This window comes from Dryobates pubescens, chromosome Z, assembly GCF_014839835.1.
Source record: "Dryobates pubescens isolate bDryPub1 chromosome Z, bDryPub1.pri, whole genome shotgun sequence".
NCBI lineage: Eukaryota > Metazoa > Chordata > Aves > Piciformes > Picidae > Dryobates > Dryobates pubescens.
In genome coordinates this window covers 3,693,330-3,712,080 of record NC_071657.1, presented here as the reverse complement: position 1 = coordinate 3,712,080, position 18,751 = coordinate 3,693,330, and the positions used below count along the sequence as shown (strand labels likewise).

Genomic DNA, 18,751 nt, shown 5'->3' with positions numbered 1-18,751 from the left:
GCTGTGTCAGGGGAAGTTTAGGCTGGAGGTGAGGAGAAAGTTCTCCACTGAGAGAGTTGTTAGCCATTGGAATGTGCTGCCCAGGGAGGTGGTAGAGTCACCATCACTGGAGGTGTCTAGGAGGAGACTTGATGGGGTGCTTGGTGCCATGTTTTAGATGATTTATAGGATGGACTTGATAATCTCAAAGGTCTCTTCCAACCTGGTCTATTCTATCCTATCCTATCCTATCCTATCCTATCCTATCCTATCCTATCCTATCCTATCCTATCCTATCCTATCCTATCCTATCCTATCCTATCCTAGGATGGAAATCCCACACTCTCCTTGGGAATTCTGTCTGCCCAGAGGCAGAGGAAGAGCCCAGGCTGCAGCTGGCCTGCAGGGCTTGCAAAGTTACCCATATGTCTCCGCTCAAAATTGCTGCCCACCTGGACCCTCATGACCTTCACTGAAGAGCTGTTCTCTTGGCACTCTGACACCATCACAGAGAGCTGCTGCTAACCAGAGGCAGAAGCTGACATTCATCTTTACTGAAGTTCATGAGGGGCCTCATGATGTTTTTTTTTCCCTTCACAAGTGGCTTAAAGCAACCTAGGAGCCTTCAGATGGTTAGGAAGCCCAGGGGGTGGAGAAGTGCCCATGCTGGGTCTGTTGCCAGACACTGGACTTCCCTGCAGTGCCCAGACAAGCATCCCTCTTCCCATCAGCAACCAAAGTGATTCACCCTGGAGCAAGGGAACCTGAGGCAACTCTGACAGCATCTCTGCCACTCTGTGCCAAGGGTGCCTGGGGCTCCATTTACTGAAGATCCACACTTCTCAAACAGGGAGTGAAACACCACTTGATGGCACATGAATTCCCCTCAGGCCACAGAAGTTGTCACCTAGAAATCGAGCTGAAGAGCAGAGCCCACCCTCCAACAAGCATAAAGAAACTTGTGTTCTATCAACACAAAGGCAACTTGTGTACCCCAGGAGGGACAGGGGAACCCTCCAGGGATGATTCCACCCTTGGTGGCAACAGCATTTTCTGCCAGCTCAACCTCTCCCTTCACTGATGATCCCACACTTGGTGGCAACAGCATTTCTGCCAGTTCAACCTCTCCCTTCACTGATGATCCCACACTTGGTGGCAACAGCATTTTCTGCCAGCTCAACCTCTCCCTTCACTGATGATCCCACACTTGGTGGCAACAGCATTTTCTGCCAGTTCAACCTCTCCCTTCACTGATGATCCCACACTTGGTGGCAACAGCATTCTGTGGCAGTTCAACCTCTCCCTTCACCATGTGTCCTGTGTCTGCTTCATGTGGTGCCCTTACTGTGCAAGCTCTGACAGAAAGAAAGATCACAGAATCACAGAATCAGCCATGTTGGAAGAGACCTCCAAGATCATCAAGTCCAACCACAGAATCACACAATCAGCCAGGTTGGAAGAGACCTCCAAGATCACCAAGTCCACAGTACCACAGTATCACTAAGGTTGGAAGAGACCCCAAGGCTCATCGAGTCCAACCTGTCTCAGTAGACCTCATGACTAAACCATGGCACCAAGTGCCACGTCCAGTCTCCTCTTGAACACCTCCAGGGACAGTGACTCCACCACCTCCCAGGACAGCCCATTCCAATGACGAACGACTCGCTCAGCGAAGAACTTTCTCCTCGCCTCAAGTCTAAACCTCCCTTGGCACAGCTTGAGACTGTGTCCTCTTGTTCTGGTGCTGGTTGCCTGGGAGAAGAGACCAACCCCCTCCTGGCTACAGCCACCTTTCAGGTAGTTGTAGAGGGCAATGAGGTCACCCCTGAGCCCCCTCTTCTCCAGGCTAAACCACCCCAGCTCCCTCAGCCTCTCCTCACAGGGCTGTGCTCAAGGCCTCTCCCCAGCCTTGTTGCCCTTCTCTGGACACCTTCAAGTGTCTTGGTGTCCTTCTTAAACTGAGGGGCCCAGAACTGGACACAGGACGCAAGGTGTGACCTAACCAATGCACAGTACAGGGGCACAATGACCTCCCTGCTCCTGCTGGCCACACTATTCCTAGTGCAGGCCAGGATGCCATTGGCCTTCTTGGCCACCTGGGCACACTGCTGGCTCATGTTTAGGCAGCTGTCAATCAGCACTCCCAGGTCCCTCTCTGTTTGGGAGCTCTAGTCCAACCACACAATCACAGAATCAGACAGGCTGGAAGAGACCTCCAAGACCATCAAGTCCAACTGATCACCCAACCCTAATTAATCAAGTAGACCATGGTGCTAAGTGCCTCATACAGGCTTTTCTTGAACACCTCCAGGGATGCTAACCCCACCACTTCCCTTGGCAGCCCATGAAACATTGAGGACACAGCTGGCTTCGGTCAGCATGGCCTTTAAGCAGTGTTTTGGTGGGCTGGGGCTTTGCAAAGGGTTGGCGAAACTCAGCATCGCCCCGAAACTCGACTCAGTTTCATCCTGCTTATCAGTGCTCCCAGGAAGGGCAGGAGTAGTATGCCTGAAGTAGAGGATGGGGCCACCCCAGCCCCTTTGGAGGGTGAGCCCCTCCTTCCCCTGGTCCAGCCCCAGCTTTCCAAGATAGCCTGTGTACTCTGGCAGAAAGATAAAGCCAACCTGCTCGCATTCTCCAGAGACAATGCCTCCTTTCACTCCACTGGTTACCTGGGCAGCAAAGAAAATATTATTGCTTATCAACTTCCTTGTGAGTTACTAATGTGCTTCTGAATCCAAGGAGAGGGCAAATTCCACCTTACAGAGCTGCTCTACCCTGCAGAGGTCCTGCTCTGTTACGAAAGAAAAGCAAACACAACGATCCCAGTTGAATGAACAATAAAAGCTGGAAGCCTCCTCTGCAAACCCCCTCCCCCCCCCCCCCAAAAAAAAAGAAACCCTCATTACAGAGAGGAAGTGGTGAAATGCACAGACTTTTAAAGGGATGTTGCCACATTTCTTGTCAGAAGTTAGCCTTGGGAAAAAAATGAGAAAAACAAACCATCATCTGACTCTCTGCAAGCTCAGCAGTTTCTCCTGAAACCAGAGTACCAGGATTTCACTCTCCTGTTTCACACCAAGAAGCTTCCTGCTGCTCAAGGCCAAGCTGGCTTCTGAGTTTCAGGAAACCAAAGCTCAGCTCCCTCTCAAAAAGATCCAGCTGAGTCTTTTTAGTCTGGAGAAGAGAAGGCTCCGAGGAGACCTTCTTGTGGCCTTCCAGTATCTGAAGGGGGCTACAAGAAAGCTGGGGAGGGACCTTTTAGGGTGTCAGGGAGTGATAGGACTGGGGGGAATGGAACAAAACTAGAAATGGGTAGATTCAGATTGGATGTTAGGAAGAAATTCTTCCCCTTGAGGGTGGAGAGAGACTGGCACAGGTTGCCCAGGGAGGTGTTTGCAGCCAGGCTGGATGTGGCTGTGAGCAACCTGCTGCGGTGTGAGGTGTCCCTGCCCATGGCAGCGGGGTTGGAAGCGGATGGTCTTTGAGGTGCCTTCCAACCCTGACAATTCTATGACATATTGCTTGGGAAGACAGGGACACCCTATCTTGTCCTCTCCCTAGAGGTGTTCAAGGGCAGGTCAAACAAAGCCTTGAGCAACCTGGTCTTGAGGAAGCTGTCCCTGCCCACAGCGCAGGGGTTGGAACTTGAAGATCTTTAAGGTCCCTTCCAATCCAAACCATTCTATGACTCTATGACACTTAGTGCCACTGTGGCAGACAGGGTTATCTCTGCTAACAGCTACTGTACAAAAGGCTTTCCTTGAAGAAAAACTGAGCACCACTGGCTTGGGAGTTTGGCCACCTTCAGGAAGTCCCAAGACCTCAGTTAGTTGCCCACAGGAGCCCAAGTGGGGGCCCCCGGGCTAGCCAGAGTTCTTCCTAAGCCACCCTAGCTTGGAAGTTGTGGCTGCAGAACACAGCTACAGGAGGAGAACTGAAGTGGCCAGCAGAATGATGGTGTGTAAATACACCAAGCCCAGGTGCTTCTCTTGAGTTCTGTGAAGGTTTGGAGGCCACTTGTCTCGCCTGAAGGTATGAAGATACAGCCCTTACACCTAAAGTTATCTAATATACCCCACTCCTTCATGACTGAAGGTTCATGCACCAGTCAGCCCACAGGCTGGAATGGCTGCAGGGAATGACTGAGATTCTGGCCAGTGAGACCAAGCCTGGTCTTCTCTTCCCATCTCCAAAGCTAGTTGGGAAAGCTGAGAATCTGATTAACCAGGTGAAAATGGAAACTGCTACAGAGGTGGGGCACTGACCAGGCTCTGGCTGGGCAGGAAAGCATAAGAACAGATGCAAGGGCAGAGGTTAGGGCAACCACCCTCTTGTGGCCTTCAGTCCAGCCTCAGAATCACACAGAATTACACAGAATCACCAAAGTTGGAAGAGACCTCAAAGATCATCAAGCCCAACCTGTCACCACAGACCTCAAATCAGGGCAAATGTGGAGCCTTCAACACCCCACCCCCAGTGATGAAAGCCTCCACCTGCCTGGTACCAAGGCTACATCTCCCTCCTGGGGATGGAGCTTTCTCTAACATCTGACCTACTTCCCTCCAGCTGCAGCCTGCGTCGTTTTCTCCTTGATACATCATCTGTCACTGCCAAGAAGAGTCTGGCTCTGTAGCTGTCCTTTCAGGACTTGTATCCTACTGTTAATACAATGATTTGGCAGCAAAAGACACAGGTACCTCCTGCCATGAACCAGAGAAGGACCAGCTGTGAGTTTCCTAGTTGTGAGCCAGGAGCAAAGGGAAATGGTCCCTGTCCTTCTGGGAGCAGTAACAGCATCACCTTGTTCTTTGAATGGTGGTAGACAGCATCAGAGTTCTTCTCTGAAGCCCAAGCTGTGGAGTTCTTTCATCTCCCTTACAGCATCATCTGCATGCAGAAAAGGTCCCACAGCATTGAGGAGTGTGGGGAGCTGCCCCACACCCCCACACCATGCAGCGCCTGTGGAATTGCTCCATGGTTCCAGCTGAGACTTTTCTCTTTGAACTGGCTGGTTAAATCAGAGTTGACATCTCTCTGTTCTGCAGAAGACTCCTAGCACACCTCTGAGCTCTCTAACAGCAGGCTCCACTTATGTGATGCTAACAAGCCAGCAGGCACGGGAAAGTGTTACAGTAGCCCGTGCCTGCTTCTGCTGCATCACCAGTTCTGAGATTGATTCACCATTTGCAGCAGAGATGGCACCTTTAGTTTTGCTCTTTTGAGTTCTCAGCGTGGCTTTGGTCGATGCTGACTAAGGGGGAGGACTACTCATGCCCTCTCTGCCAGGCTGATGAGATGCTGTGCCCACTCATTTACCCACTGGGGTGAATGAAAAGTCCCTCCCCAGCTTTCTTGTAGCCCACTTCACATACTGGAAGGCCACAATAAGGTCTCCTTGGAGCCTTCTCTTCTCCAGACTGAACAACCCCAAGTCCTTTAGTCTGTCCTCAGCTCCAGCCCTCTGCTCATCCTCATGGCCCTTCTCTGGACACCTTCCAGCACCTCCAGATCCTTCCTGTAAGAGGGGCTCCACCTCTGTTTGACCTTCAGCCTTGCCTGTCTTCAGATCACTGCTTGCTTTACACCCCCTCTTCCAAGTGCTGCTCTCTTGTACTGGTTTTGGGTGTTCTCCACCTCTGATCACCTGTTCAACATCACTACTCTCCTCTGTGGCCAGGCCTGCTCTTCACACCTCCCATCTACCAGTAGTGAAGATCATCGCCTCCTCCCACATAGTAATTTCCTGGATACTTCATTTCTTTCCAGCCTCTTTGCCTGTCTCCTCCAGTATGAGTTCTGACCATCTTCCAGCTCTGTCCTCCTGCACCATCTCTCTCTCCACCCCTTCCAGCTTGGGAGCACTCCTGGCAGAACCTCCATATCCCATGTGAGCTCCCCGCTGCAGGCTCATTCCTTCTACCACTGCTCCTTTCCATGCCAGCCTATGCCTCCAGCAGAGCTGATACCCCCGGCCACAAGCTGATATTTTCTCTGTCTTTGACTCAGCTCTGGGCATCTGTGCCTCAGGGACTTTCTGAGCCACAGGCTTATCTGCCTGTTTAGCCAGGCCCTAATGGGTTTTCCGCCTGCAGAATCATCTAATGGCTTTTCTTGAACCACATACCCAACATCCTGTGCCAATGAGTTCCACTGTTTATCTGCATCCTGTAGCTCCTGGGCAGTGATAAACAGAGGAACTCACTCCCTAGCTGAACTCTCCATGCCATCATCCCCCTGTATGTCAAAAAGGATGTCTCATGTCCCTTTTCAGGCACACCTTTTCCAAGCTGTCCCTCTCTGCCTTCTCCTCTGCACTGCCAGGTCCTCAATGAGCTGCAGAAAGCTGGCTTTGCCTTTTGAGGTATTCAAGACACAGCTGCACTGTAGATGCAGACAGACAGCATTTGATCTTCTCACAGTGCCAGTGTAAAGGGAAAAGAAAAGGAGGGGGAAAAAGAAGAAAATAAAAGAATAAAAGGGAAAAAAAGTAAGTTAAAAAAAAAAAAAAAAGAATAAATAAATAAATAAATAAGGGGGGGAGGAAAAAGAAAAAATAAGGAAAGAAAAAAAGAGGGAGAAAAAGAATAAAAGAAAAAAAAAAAACAGGAAAAGGAAGACACAAAAAAAAAGAAGGAAAGGTAGCACAGTCCTTGAAGTCTGGTTGTGAATCAGAGCAGCATTTGAATCCCTGACATAATGCAGGGCAGGCAGCCTGGGATGCAATTTCCATGCTTTAGGCAGCAAAAACAAAGGCTGCCTGTGTGAGGAAGGGTGAGGAGAAAAGCACTGGGTAGGACACGCTGGACCACACTGCACCTGAGTGAGTATGCAGCTTTCTCTGGCTATCTCAAATGTGTTCATGAAATTACATCTGTATCCAGGGCTCTCCTGAAAGTCTTCAGGCCCCAGCAGACTTCTGCAGCGTGCTCAGAGGCAGAGGAGAGTCAGCACCATGCTCCCAGCTCTTGCTCAGCCAGAGATGACAGCAAGTGGGAGCTGTCCCACGAGAGAAGCCTCCAAGCTAGCCTGAGGGCTGCAGGGCAGTGCTGCCACTGCCCTGTCTGACACCCTGGCCACCACACAATGCCAGGGAACTGCAGTTGCAGAAAGCCCAGCACAGCCAATGACACAGGCAGATAGGGAAGAAAAGAAAGGGAAACTTCTCAGGAAGAGCTCAAAAGAAGAAATCTGAATTTCCTGGGGGAAACCTTATGCCTTTCCCCAGGAGCTGAAGACACTTGAAGATTTCCATACTTACAGACTGAGACATCCTGCTATCATCAGGATGTACTGCTGGGGTCCACTGGCACCAGTGGCAGCAGAACCCACAACAATGAATCATAGAATGGTCCAGGCTGGAAGGCACCTCCAGAGGTCATCCAGTCTGACCTCCCAGCAGTCAGCAGGGACTTCCCCAACTAGATCAGGCTGCCCAGGGCCTCATCCAGCCTCACCTTGAATATTTCCAGGGATGGGCCCTCAATCACCTCCTTGGGCAACCTGTTCCAGTGTTCCACCACCCTCATGGTGCAGAACTTGTTCCTAACATCCAATCTAAATCTGCTCTTCTCCAGCTCAAAGCCATTGCCCCTCAGCCTGTCACTGCAGGACTTTGTAAACAGACTCTCTGCAGCCTTCTTGTAGCCCCCTTCAGGTACTGGCAGGCTGCTCTTAGGTATTCCTGGAGCCTCCTCTTTTCCAGGCTGAACACCCCCAGCTCTCTCATCCTGTGCTCATAGCAGAGGTGCTCCAGCCCTCTCATCATTCTTGTGGCCCTCCTCCAGATCCTCTCCATCAGGTCCATGTCCTTCCTGTACTGAGGGCTCCAGAGCTGGATGCAGTACTCCAGGTGAGGACTCACCAGAGCAGAGCAGAGTGGCAGAATCACCTCTCTGGATCTGCTGGCAGCACTGCTTTTGATGCAGCCCAGGATGTGATTTGCCTTCTGTGCTGCAAGCTCACCCTGCCTGCCCATGTCCAGCTACTCATCCATCAGCACCCCCAAGTCCTTTTCCACAGGGCTGCTTTCCATCACCTCCTCCCCCAACCTGTACTGACAGTGAGGATTACTCCAGCCCAGGTGCAGGACCCTGCACTTGCTCTTGTTGAACCCTATGAAATGTGTGTGAAATCCTTCTAGAGCCATGAATCTTTCAAACCCCCACAAGTGAGCTTGGCTACAAGACAGGCAGAAACAAGAGAGAAGCATTGCTGTGTGGGGTTTTGTATGTAGGACACAAGCTGCCACCAAGCCACAGAGGAGTTCACGTTGCAAGTCATGCTGCCAGGGAAAGAAGAAGAGGTGAGATGCTGGAGAACTCCACTGATACACACAAGGCCCAAGATAATGACCCATTCCTCTGCTTTCTCTAAAGCTAAAAGAAGGCAGAGAAATTGTGACTTCAGTTCCTTCTTTACACATCAAATGGATAAACATCAAATTAAGCTTAGTAAACCCTGTTCCACTAACAGCCCACAAAGGGTGGGGCACCAAAATGAAGCTCTCAGCAGGAGGAGAGGCCCCAAGCTAACAACAAGATGAGCCTTATTGAAATGGGGTTGGAAAATTCAAGGGTGACCACAACACACTCAAGGACATCCTTTAATATTTCGCCTCCACCTAGGGGATGGACCCAGGTTCTTTACTGTGAGGGTGGTAGAACACTGGAACAGCTTGCCCAGGGAGGTGGTTGGGTCCCCATCCTTGGAGATGTTCAAAGTGAGGGCTCTGGGCAACCTGATCTAGTTGTGGATATCCCTGCTGACTGCAGGGGGGGTGGGACTAGATGACCTTTGGAAGTCTCTTCCAACCCAGACCATTCTATGCTTCTATGATAAAGCAGAGAGGTGTGCTGCAGCAGGACATTAAGGATTCTCAACGCTCATCCACGTTCAACACTCAGCATAAGAGTTAGGGAAGAAGAATGGGAGACAGAGAACAAGTCATACTTTCCAGGTGGACTTCAGCTATGGGTTTCCTTGGTTTAACTCCTTGGAACTCTGGCTCCTAAAATCATTCACTTCTACTATCATCAAAACATCACAGGCAAATTTAGGCTGGAAGAAACCTCTGATGGTCTGTAGCCCAAACTCCTGGTCAAAGCAGGGTCAGCCTCTGAGTCAGGCCAGCTTTCTCAGGGCCTGGTCCACATAAATTCTGATAGATCTCCAAGGGTGGAGGTACCACAGGCAAGCAAACCATCCTGCTAAGCCCCAGCCTGGCCCATAACTCTGACCTCTGCAGCCATGGTGAATCACTCACTCCTCTCTCTCCACATTTCCAGCCAACACAGTCAGAGAAGGCTATCTCCAGTTACAGTCATGTCCCAAGTGGCTCAGAGGACTCCTGCCTTCAAAAAGTCACCAGTCATAAAACAGTGACCACAAAACAAAACTCCAGTGATAGTGACACAAAACTCAGGAGAGAAAGCTGGCTGTTGTGCTAGGGAACAGGAATGCCACCTCAGGGGCCTAAAGGCACAGCTCAGCAGAACACCCTGAAAGCTTGGAGAGAGGAGTGTGTGTGCTGTGCACCATGGTGAGGTGGGGAAAGAAGTCTCTACAGGATGCCAGGTAGCAGCTGTTTGGCTAAGGGAAAGTTGGGAGATGTTGCCTGCTTCCAAGGACACTGTTGTCTGCAGAGGGACCATTCTTTAGGAGATCATCCAACTCAAGTTTCTAGCAATGCATCACCCTGGGAAGCTCTTCCCACGAGTCCTCCTCTCTGCTGCTAAAAACGTGGCTGCTTCATCGTTTTGCCAAAGAGTAACTCTGCTTCCAGCTCCTGGCTCTCCCTCTGGTTTGCCAGCCAGATTGGAGAACCCATTTACCATTAAGATACAAGAGGACTATGATCTTTTCAGCTCCACAGGAATCAGGAGCTGTGTTTTGACACAGCCTGGCAGCCAAGAGAGAAGAGTGTCAGTGCTCCACTCAAGCTTTTACTTACAAAATCCCAGTGAGGGGTGTTGGGGTTCTCTGCTCCAAGACATGGTTTGCCTGGCAGCTGTGCCTCACAGCCACAGCTACTGCACAGGTCTTAATGGATGACAGTGGGCATCAACCCCCAACAGATGCAAGGGGCCATGAAGTCAAGCCCTTCAATCCCTATTAAGCCTGCAAATGAGTGCCATGAGTTTTAAAACTGTGAGACACTGAACTCCTATTGATTTCTGTGGAAGCTGTCAGATGCCAAGCTATCATTAGCAAAATCAACCTTTTCAATTAAGACCTTCAGGCATCAGTTACTGACAGCAAGATCTCTGCACATTCAAAGAGAAACACGAGCCACAGCCATGGCCACAGGCTGGAGGGGTCAGAAGGGAGGCTCTTGATTGTCCCTGACTGTAAGGAAAAAAGAAATGAGGAGATAGGACAAGAGCAGGAACTTGGAACAATGCTGTTCTGATTTTGGTTTTGTTCCTCTGTGTGTGTTTTGGTATTCAAATTAAATTAGAGAAGATGGCAGAGCAAAATAATGAGAACTAATTACATTTAAGTAGACATTAGCAAGACAATCTCTGGCTTCTTCTGTTTGCCTATTGCAATTAAAGAGCTGTCTGGGTTCTCCATGTCTATTACCCTGTAATCTTGTCGCCAGCACAGGCTCCTTTTGAATGGAATAGAATGGAAGAAACCAGACAGGATGGAAGGTTTCGAGTGAGGGTGCCCAGGGAGGCTGTGGATGCCGCCTCCCTGGAGGTGTTCAAGGCCAGGCTGGATGAAGCCTTGAGCAACCTCATCTAGGGGAAGGTTCTTCAAGACTTGTGTGTTCTCACTCTGGGCAAGCTCTGTGAAACACCAGTTTAAATCACAGAACCACAGAATGGTAGGGGTTGGAAGGGACTTCTGGAGATCATCTAGTTTAATCCCCCCTGCCAAGGCAGGTTCATCTAGAGGAGGTCACACAGGAACATATCCAGGTGGGTTTTGAATGTCTCCAGAGATGGAGACTCCACCAGCTCTCTGGGCAGCCTGATCCAGCATTCCACCACCCTTAAGGAAGTGATCCTCATCATCCTCACGTTCAGATGGAACTTCTTACGTTCAAGTTTGTGCCCATTATCCCTTGTCCTGTCATTGGGCACCACTGAAAAAAGATTGATCCCATCCTCCTGACACCCACCCTGTAAGTATTAATCAGCACTGATGAGATGACCCCTCAGACCTCTCTTTCCCAGACTAAAGAGACCCAACACTCTCAGTCATAAAAAAAGATGTTCTAGTACCCTAACCATCTTTGTAGCCCTTTTATGTACCCTCTCCAGCAAGTCTCTGTCCTTCTTGGACCAGGAACCCAGAACTGGACACAGTATTTCAGATGTGGCCTCAAAGAGGAATGGGGTTTTAAGTAGCTGATTTAAGTAGCCTCACACATAACCATGTGGAAGGTGGCTGGGAGCTGAGTAGCAGTGGCAGAGCTGAGCTTTCCACAGCCCTGGAAAGCAAAACTCCTCACTCAATGGGAGAAAAGCCACCATGCTATGGAGGGCAGTGAAATCCTGCTGCTGGATGCAGATCATCTGTGTGCCAATGACACTGGGTGGCATTCAGGGGTGCAGCACTTCAAGGGTCCTTTGCCAGATAGGCAAACATGCTCCATGCAAACATTCCCTGCCTAAATGAGACCCAGGCTAGGCTGGAGTGGGACAGGCAGCTCCAGGAGGGATCTGCTGCTCCCCATCCTATGCTTAATGGGGCACTTGGTGCCATGGTTTAGTTCATTAGATGGTGTTGGGTGATAGGTTGGACTTGGTGGTCTCAAAGGTCTTGTCCAACCTGGTTAATGATATGATATGATATTCTATTCTATTCTATTCTATTCTATTCTATTCTATTCTATTCTATTCTATTCTATTCTATTCTATTCTACAGGCTCTCCCTCGCCTGCTGCCATCAGTCCATATCCCAGTCCAGGGGCAGGGCAAAGTGTGAGAAATGGCCACTTGTCTCTACTCAGTACTGCCCATACACCCTGCCTGTGGTCTCCAGAAAACCTGGGATGGGATCCAGAGCCTTCTGACTCTCCCATGGAGGATTTCAGCCCTCTGCACAGGCAACCTACAAAGAGAGTACCTGCAGAGTGGCTCTGAGCTCTAGTGTGAGGTGTCCCTGCCCATGGCAAGGGGATTGGAACTGGGTGATCCTTGAGATCCCTTCCAACCCTAACAATTCTATGATTCTATGATTGCTCAGTTTCTGCTCTCAGGAGTAGGTTCAGTGCTTGCCTTGGCTCCTGCTTGCACCTTTTTTCTGACTGCCCTTCCCCTACTCTACACGCAAGCCAGAGCCAGGAGGATCACGTTCGCTTTACTAGTGTGCCACTCTTTGCCACCTCCTCCAGAAAATTAGGCAAGTTCTGAGTGCCTGAGGTCAGTGGGCAAGCATGTGAAGCTGTAGGACCAGTGTTCAGCATGAGACCAGCCACTGGGGAGTCGCAGACATTTCCCTGCCAAGGGCCTGTGGTTCTGTGACTCTGATCCTTATCATGGCAGATGCCTCCATAGGCTAACTCTTAACCAATCACCCATTTACAAGGGAGCACAGCCCTTTTGCTCTGAAAGCAGCTCTGATGTTGCTCCAAAGGCAAGTGTGTAGCTGTATCAATAAACAACTATAATTTCAGGCACCCCTTTGCTTGCATTCTCACACATGCTGGAGAGAGCATTTTTCATGCATAATTTTCTGGTTTGATCAAACTCAGCACCACCCATGCACCCTGCTTTTGGTCTCCAGAAAACCTGGGGTGGGACCCAGAGCTTTCTGACTCTCCCAAGCAGGATTTCAGCCCTCTGCACAGGCGACCTGCAAAGAGAGTTCAAATCATGGTATCTGCAGAGCAAGGATTGATTAATTTCTGCCCTTAGGAGTAGGCTCAATGCTTGCCTTGGCTCCTGCCTGCACTTTTTATTCTGACTGTCCCTCCTCTACTCTATGTGCAAGCTGGAGAAGGATCATATTTACTTTACTAGTGTAAGCCTGACCTGGAGAGTCTTGCTCAGCCACCATTTCCATGCAGGAGCTAGCCCCCTGCAGTGCCTACTCTTCTCCCAGAGCTGGAGGAGGGAAAAACAAGACACAGTTTGGCCTATCCTGCTTTCCTACAAGCTATCTAATCAGTCTCCATGAACTTTGTCTCTGTCTCAGTGATAACAATATCATGGATGCTAGGAGTTTCTGCTGCTCTGTCTTCCTTATCAACTTTGTCCCTGACAGGGAGAGAGGCAGTGCAGACTTACTCATGGAGAAGTAACTCTGTGCAGGTGGGAACATCCCTGTTTCCTGGCACACAGATAAAGAGCACCGTGGCCCACCAGGCTGGAAAAGATCCCTTGCACAAACTAGAGCCTAGATGGATGCTTTGAGGGACAGAGAGCTAAACTTTGGGCACTATGCTGGGAAATGTGCCACTGTGTGAGACAGAGCATGTAGGAGGTCAGCTGGGGAAGAGGGAAGAGAGCTTGGAGCTGCACATTATCACTGGTCCTACCACAACAGCAGCGTGGCAGGCAGCAACATGTCTCCAAGATGGCTCTGGGTCAGAAAATCCTGCTTGTGAATTCTGGAGTGCTTTGGACATGGTGAGCATCAGCACTACCCTAATAAGGGCCCTGCAGGGTACGTTTTCAAAATGGAGAGGTGCTGGCAAGCCTGCAATGCCACAGAGGGGAACCCCCAGGAAATACTGGGCCAGGCTGGCACTGACTTCCCAGCCAGCATCACCCTGTGAGTGTCAAACCCCCTCAGCCTCCTGGGTGATCTAAAGGTCTTTCCTGTTCCTCCTGCAGAGAGGCAGGAGGCGCGTCAGCATAATTGCTACGTGCTGCAGGCTGCTCGCTGCAGCCAGAGCAGCTCAGGGTGCACTTCAGGGAAGCCAGGGAATGACTACCTGGGAAACACCTCACTTCATCATCTCCCCACTGTCTTCTGGCCATGGCAGCAAGAGACTAGACTGCCTGTGGCCTGGCTGTGCATCAAGAAGCTGCCAACCCCAGCGGTTCCAAAGAGCATCCATTTGTCCAGCCCTGCTAGCGGTGGTTCCTTTGGGTTGTCTTGGGTCTGAGCAGGAGGTTTAGGAGCAAGTTCCTCAGAAGCCACCCAGATACCAGCCCACTGTAATAATGTCTACCATTTTACAGCCAGAAGAGGCTGCTGCTATTGACAGCTGGCTGCTGGGAATGCTCAGATAAGGTGGTGGGGTTTATTTTCATTGAAGCAGGAGGACCAGGACTCTGCAGAGGTACCTTTGGACCAGCCAAGAGCAGAGGGTGGGGAACGGACCTGGGACAGACTCCCTCCAGCCTGGTTCTTCACAGGAGGTCTCAGTCATACCCAGTAACAAACCACCCTTCAGCAGTTTCCCTGTTAGAATCCCTGCTATGGAAATCACAGCTTACACTTCATGATGTGCAGCTGCCATGGGAGAAGGAATTTGAAAACAACAGAGCTAGCAAACTGACCACAACATATGAGGAGCCTGCATGGTCATGTGCAGCATCTACCCTACCTTGCTTCTTAGGCAGCTGTCTCCCACTTTAAACCATCACCTTCACTTCCTGAGGTGTGCCAAAGCCTTCCATTTTCTCCCCAAGTCTGTAACACTGTGTGCCTGAGCACCTGCAGCTCTCAGCACAGGGAACTACTCCATACTCAAGTGTACAGCCTCAAACCAGGGTCTGCAGAGCCCTCAGACAGCCCACAGTCAAAGAAGAGCTGCCCTTGCACAGGCACCACAAGCCAGTCACAGAGACCAGCAGCCTACCCCTGCCACAAAGTCAGATAACCCAAAACCCACTTGTTAGGCAGATCCTTACACACAAACATTCAAGATAAATTATCCATCACACTCTCTGAGCAAGAAATGTGCTCAGAGGGGACAAGCTCTCCATACTCAAAAGACAGGTAGAAATTACGTGGGGTAGTGTGGGGAAGAGAAAGTGAGAAACCCACCACATCTGAAGGTACCCTGTCCTGCTATCAGGAAACCCACCTGCTGCACAGACACAGCTAGAAAGTGGTCTGATGGATGGGGTGGAGGTGAGCAGTGCTGCTGGTCAGGCTGGTGCAGCTGGCACACAGAGGACAGCAGTCCCTCTCTCCCCCAGGACCTGCAAAACCAGCATGTTCATGCAAAGCTGCTTTGCCTCTGAGGGACAGAGGCTGGGAGCAGCCTGGGACAGAGCTGGGGTACAAGCAAAAGAATTCACACAGTCACAGATTTGTCAGGGTTGGAAGGCACCTCAAGAATCATCAAGCTCCAACTCCCCTGCCACAGCCAGGGACACTTTCTAGGATGCCCAGAGCCACATCCAGCCTGGCCTTCAAAACCTCCAGGGATGAGGCTTCCACCACCTCCCTGGGCAACCTGTGCCAGTGTCTCACCACCCTCATAGGGAAGAACTTCTTCCTGATGTCTCATTTAAATCTACTTTCCTCCCACTTGAATTCATTTCCCCCAGTCCTGTCACTACCCCACCCCCTAAAAAGTCCCTCCCCAGCTTTCTTGTAGCCCCCTTCAGATACTGGAAGGCCACAAGAAGGTCTCCTCAGAGCCTTCTCTTCTCCAGACAAAACAATCCCAACTCTCTCAACCTGTCCTCATAGGAGAGGAGCTCCAGCCCTCTATTCATCCTTGCGACCCTTCTCTGGACACATTCCAGCATGTTCTAGCTTTTTATCCAAACATCTCCAGTGCCTGGGCTTCACATTTCCCAGGTCTGCATCACCTCTACAGAGATGATGGGGTTTGATTTGTTGCTGCAGCCTAATGGATTGAATTAATTTGAATTACTTCTCGTTGATGGAGCTATAGCTTGCCTGCAATAACGATCATTCACCAAACACCACCAGCACAGATGAAAACACCTCCTTTCTGCCCTGCCTCCGTGAAGCAGCCAGCTGCCCCCTGTCCTGCCCCTCCCCCGTGCACACCCCAAAGCTTTGCTCCAGAGTTTCCTGAAATGCTCATCCCAAAAGATGCAACTCCCTCCCTGTCTCCATCAGGCACTCCCTATCTCTTATCAAACCAGGAGAGAACAGAGCTCTCCAAAGAAGGCTCAGCCAGTGGGAGAACAAAGGGAACAGCAGGGCTACACAGCCTGATCCTTTGTTAACCCACCGGGGAGCCTGCGTTGGGAAGCTTTTAAAGACGACCAACACCCAATCCCCTAAGCGCTCTCTGAATCCTCTGCAGAAGTCACCTCCCTTGAGCACCCAAGAGGCCAGGAGAGGTTAAGCTTGCCCAGGCAAATTCTCTTTGCTGGGACTGTAGCAAACACGGTGCCTTCTTAGGAGGTGTAAGTGGAAGATCAGGAGCAGCCAGGATACTGCACGGCTGTTTTTCCACGCTCCAGAGCAAGACAAGAAGGGCACCACTCCCTGCAGGGTGAACAATGGATGCTCAGCAAGACGCTGCTTATAAGCTGGCCTCCCCGGGCCACCGGGGACTTGTTTGCAAAGCGCTGTCATCATTACGGATCCCTCTGCAGCAGTCTACCCTCGCCCCTGACAGAGCTGTGCCATCAAAGCCAGACCCAAGGCCCTCCAAAGCTGTGCTGCTGCTGGAAAGCAAGACCCCGTCAAGGGCTTTCCCCCGAAAGAGGAACCGGCACCAGGAGACCCCAGCTGCCAAAGAGGAGGGTCTAGATGTCACTTACGAGGCTGTCATCAGGCTCTGCTCAAGATGTGACCTGCCCTGACATCCAGCACCCCGAATCCCTGTGAACCCAGCACAAAGGGGGCCAAGTTCAACCACTCTCACGCCCACGGAGAGCCACGGAGGAGGTTCCTCTCTGCACTTCGAGCCAAGTTACACAGATGCCAGCCCGTGCCACCCGTCGCACCGGCAAACAGGCTTGGCAGGAAGCCGTGGTGCTGACTCCCACCCCGGCCACAAGCCCTGTTGCTCCGTGCACCGGGGGACCCGGACCGGCTGCAAGACACACACCCACCCCACCCAGCGCCCCCGGATCGGCGATCTGCTACCGAGCCCTGCCGCGCTCCGCCTGGAGAATCCGTTTCCCCGCTGCAGTTACCCGCAGAAGCAGCCCACGGAGCCCGAGCAGAACCCGGCCCGGGAGGGGCCCCACCAGCACCGCCTGCCCCCGCCGCCCCACGCCGGGGGATGCCCGAGGCCCGCGGTACCGGGCACCGCCTCATCCCCCGGCCCCCTGTGCCCCCGCGGCTGCGGGCGGCTACGGCGGCTCCGCACAAAGCAGGGTGGGGCCGGGGAGGGGGCTGCGGCACCCCCGGCGCAGGGCTAAGGCCGCCGTGTGGCCCCCCGCTTCCCGCCGGGCTCGGCAGGCCCCAGGCTGTGGCAGGTGCCGCCGCCCCGGCCGGTCCTGCCCACGCGTGTCCCGATCCCATGACATCCACCACCGCCACCTACCACCACCACCGGTGCCCGTCTCTTACCGTGCCGCTAGCGGCGGGGGTCCGACAGCGTGGAGGGCGTATGCATGGGAGCCGTGCCGTGCCGCTCCGTGCCAGCCCAGCCCCGTACAGCCCAGCCCAGCCCAGTACAGCCCAGCCCAGCCCAGCTCAGCCCAGCCCAGCCCCGGCCCGCCCCCCACGCCGCGCCCCGCGGCCAGGAGAGTCGGAGGATGCTCTCTGTGCCCTGGTGGAAGCGTAGAATTGTTACGCTTGGAAGAGACCTCCGAGACGATCGAGTCCGCCCATCAGCCTAGCACCACCACGGCCGCCAAACCGCGTCGCCAAGTGCCACTTCCGCACGTTGTTTGGGCACCTCCAGGGACGGTGACTCCACCACCTCCCTGCACAGCCTCTTCCGTGCCCGACCACTCCTTCCATAAAGAAAATCTTCCTAATGTCCCAAACTAAACTTTCTCTCGTGCAGCTTGGGGCCATCCCCTCTCGTCTGTCACTTGTTACGTGGGACAAGAGACCAACACCCCCTTGGCTCAAGCCTCCTTCCAGGGGACTGCAGACAGTGAGAAGGTCTCCCCTCAGCCTCCTTTTCTCCAGGGTGAACAACCCCCCCAGGTCCCTTAGAGGCACCTCGCCAGACCTGCTCTCCAGACCCTTCACCAGCTTCACTGCCCTTCTCTGGACCTGCTTGTTCCAGTGAGCCCATTTTGGTGAGGAATTAATTAATTACACAAACCACAGGTGCCAACAGGGTGCAGCTTTATCTCATGTAGGAGGCAGGCAGGGCTGCGCTGCAGCGCTGCAAGGCACGAACCCCAGGGCAAGGCACAACCCCCTGAGTTACCCACCACACACAAAAGCAGAGCCCAGTCCCAAGTAAAGCATGGCACCACCCCACAAGCTAACAAGCAAGAGAATCGGATGGGATAATGGCATGGAATGGCATGGAATGGCATGGAATGGCATGGGATGGCACGGAATGGAAGGGGAGAGGGAGAGGGAGAGGGAGAGGGAGAGGGAGAGGGAGAGGGAGAGGGAGAGGGAGAGGGAGAGGGAGAGGGAGAGGGAGAGGGAGAGGGAGAGGGAGAGGGAGAGGGAGAGGGAGAGGGAGAGGGAGAGGGAGAGGAGGAATAGAATTAACCAGGTTGGAAGAGACCTTTGAGATCATCAAGTCCAACCTATCACCCAACACCATCTAATCAACCAAACCATGGCACCAAGTGCCTCATCCAGTCACTTCCTAAACACCTCCAGTCTTGTCCTGTTGGATCAGAGCAAACAGCAGCCCCCAACAGTGATCATCAGTTTTTTTTAAGGGTCCCACATCCTGTGATGCCCCCTGCCCAGCAATAGCCTTCCTCATCTTCATCTCCCTCAGGTCTCT

At 52.2% G+C, this 18,751-nt stretch overlaps 1 protein-coding gene across 1 annotated transcript in view; it reads right to left on the bottom strand.

Moving 5' to 3' along the window:
* Positions 1-17,461, bottom strand: part of CORO2A (coronin 2A) — a 73,832-nt gene extending 56,371 nt beyond the window's left edge. The window contains exon 1 of the mRNA XM_054178734.1: positions 17,395-17,461. The gene's annotated coding sequence lies outside the window, so the exon portion shown is untranslated. The remainder of the gene's footprint in view (positions 1-17,394) is intronic.
* Between the last annotated feature and the right edge of the window lie 1,290 nt (positions 17,462-18,751).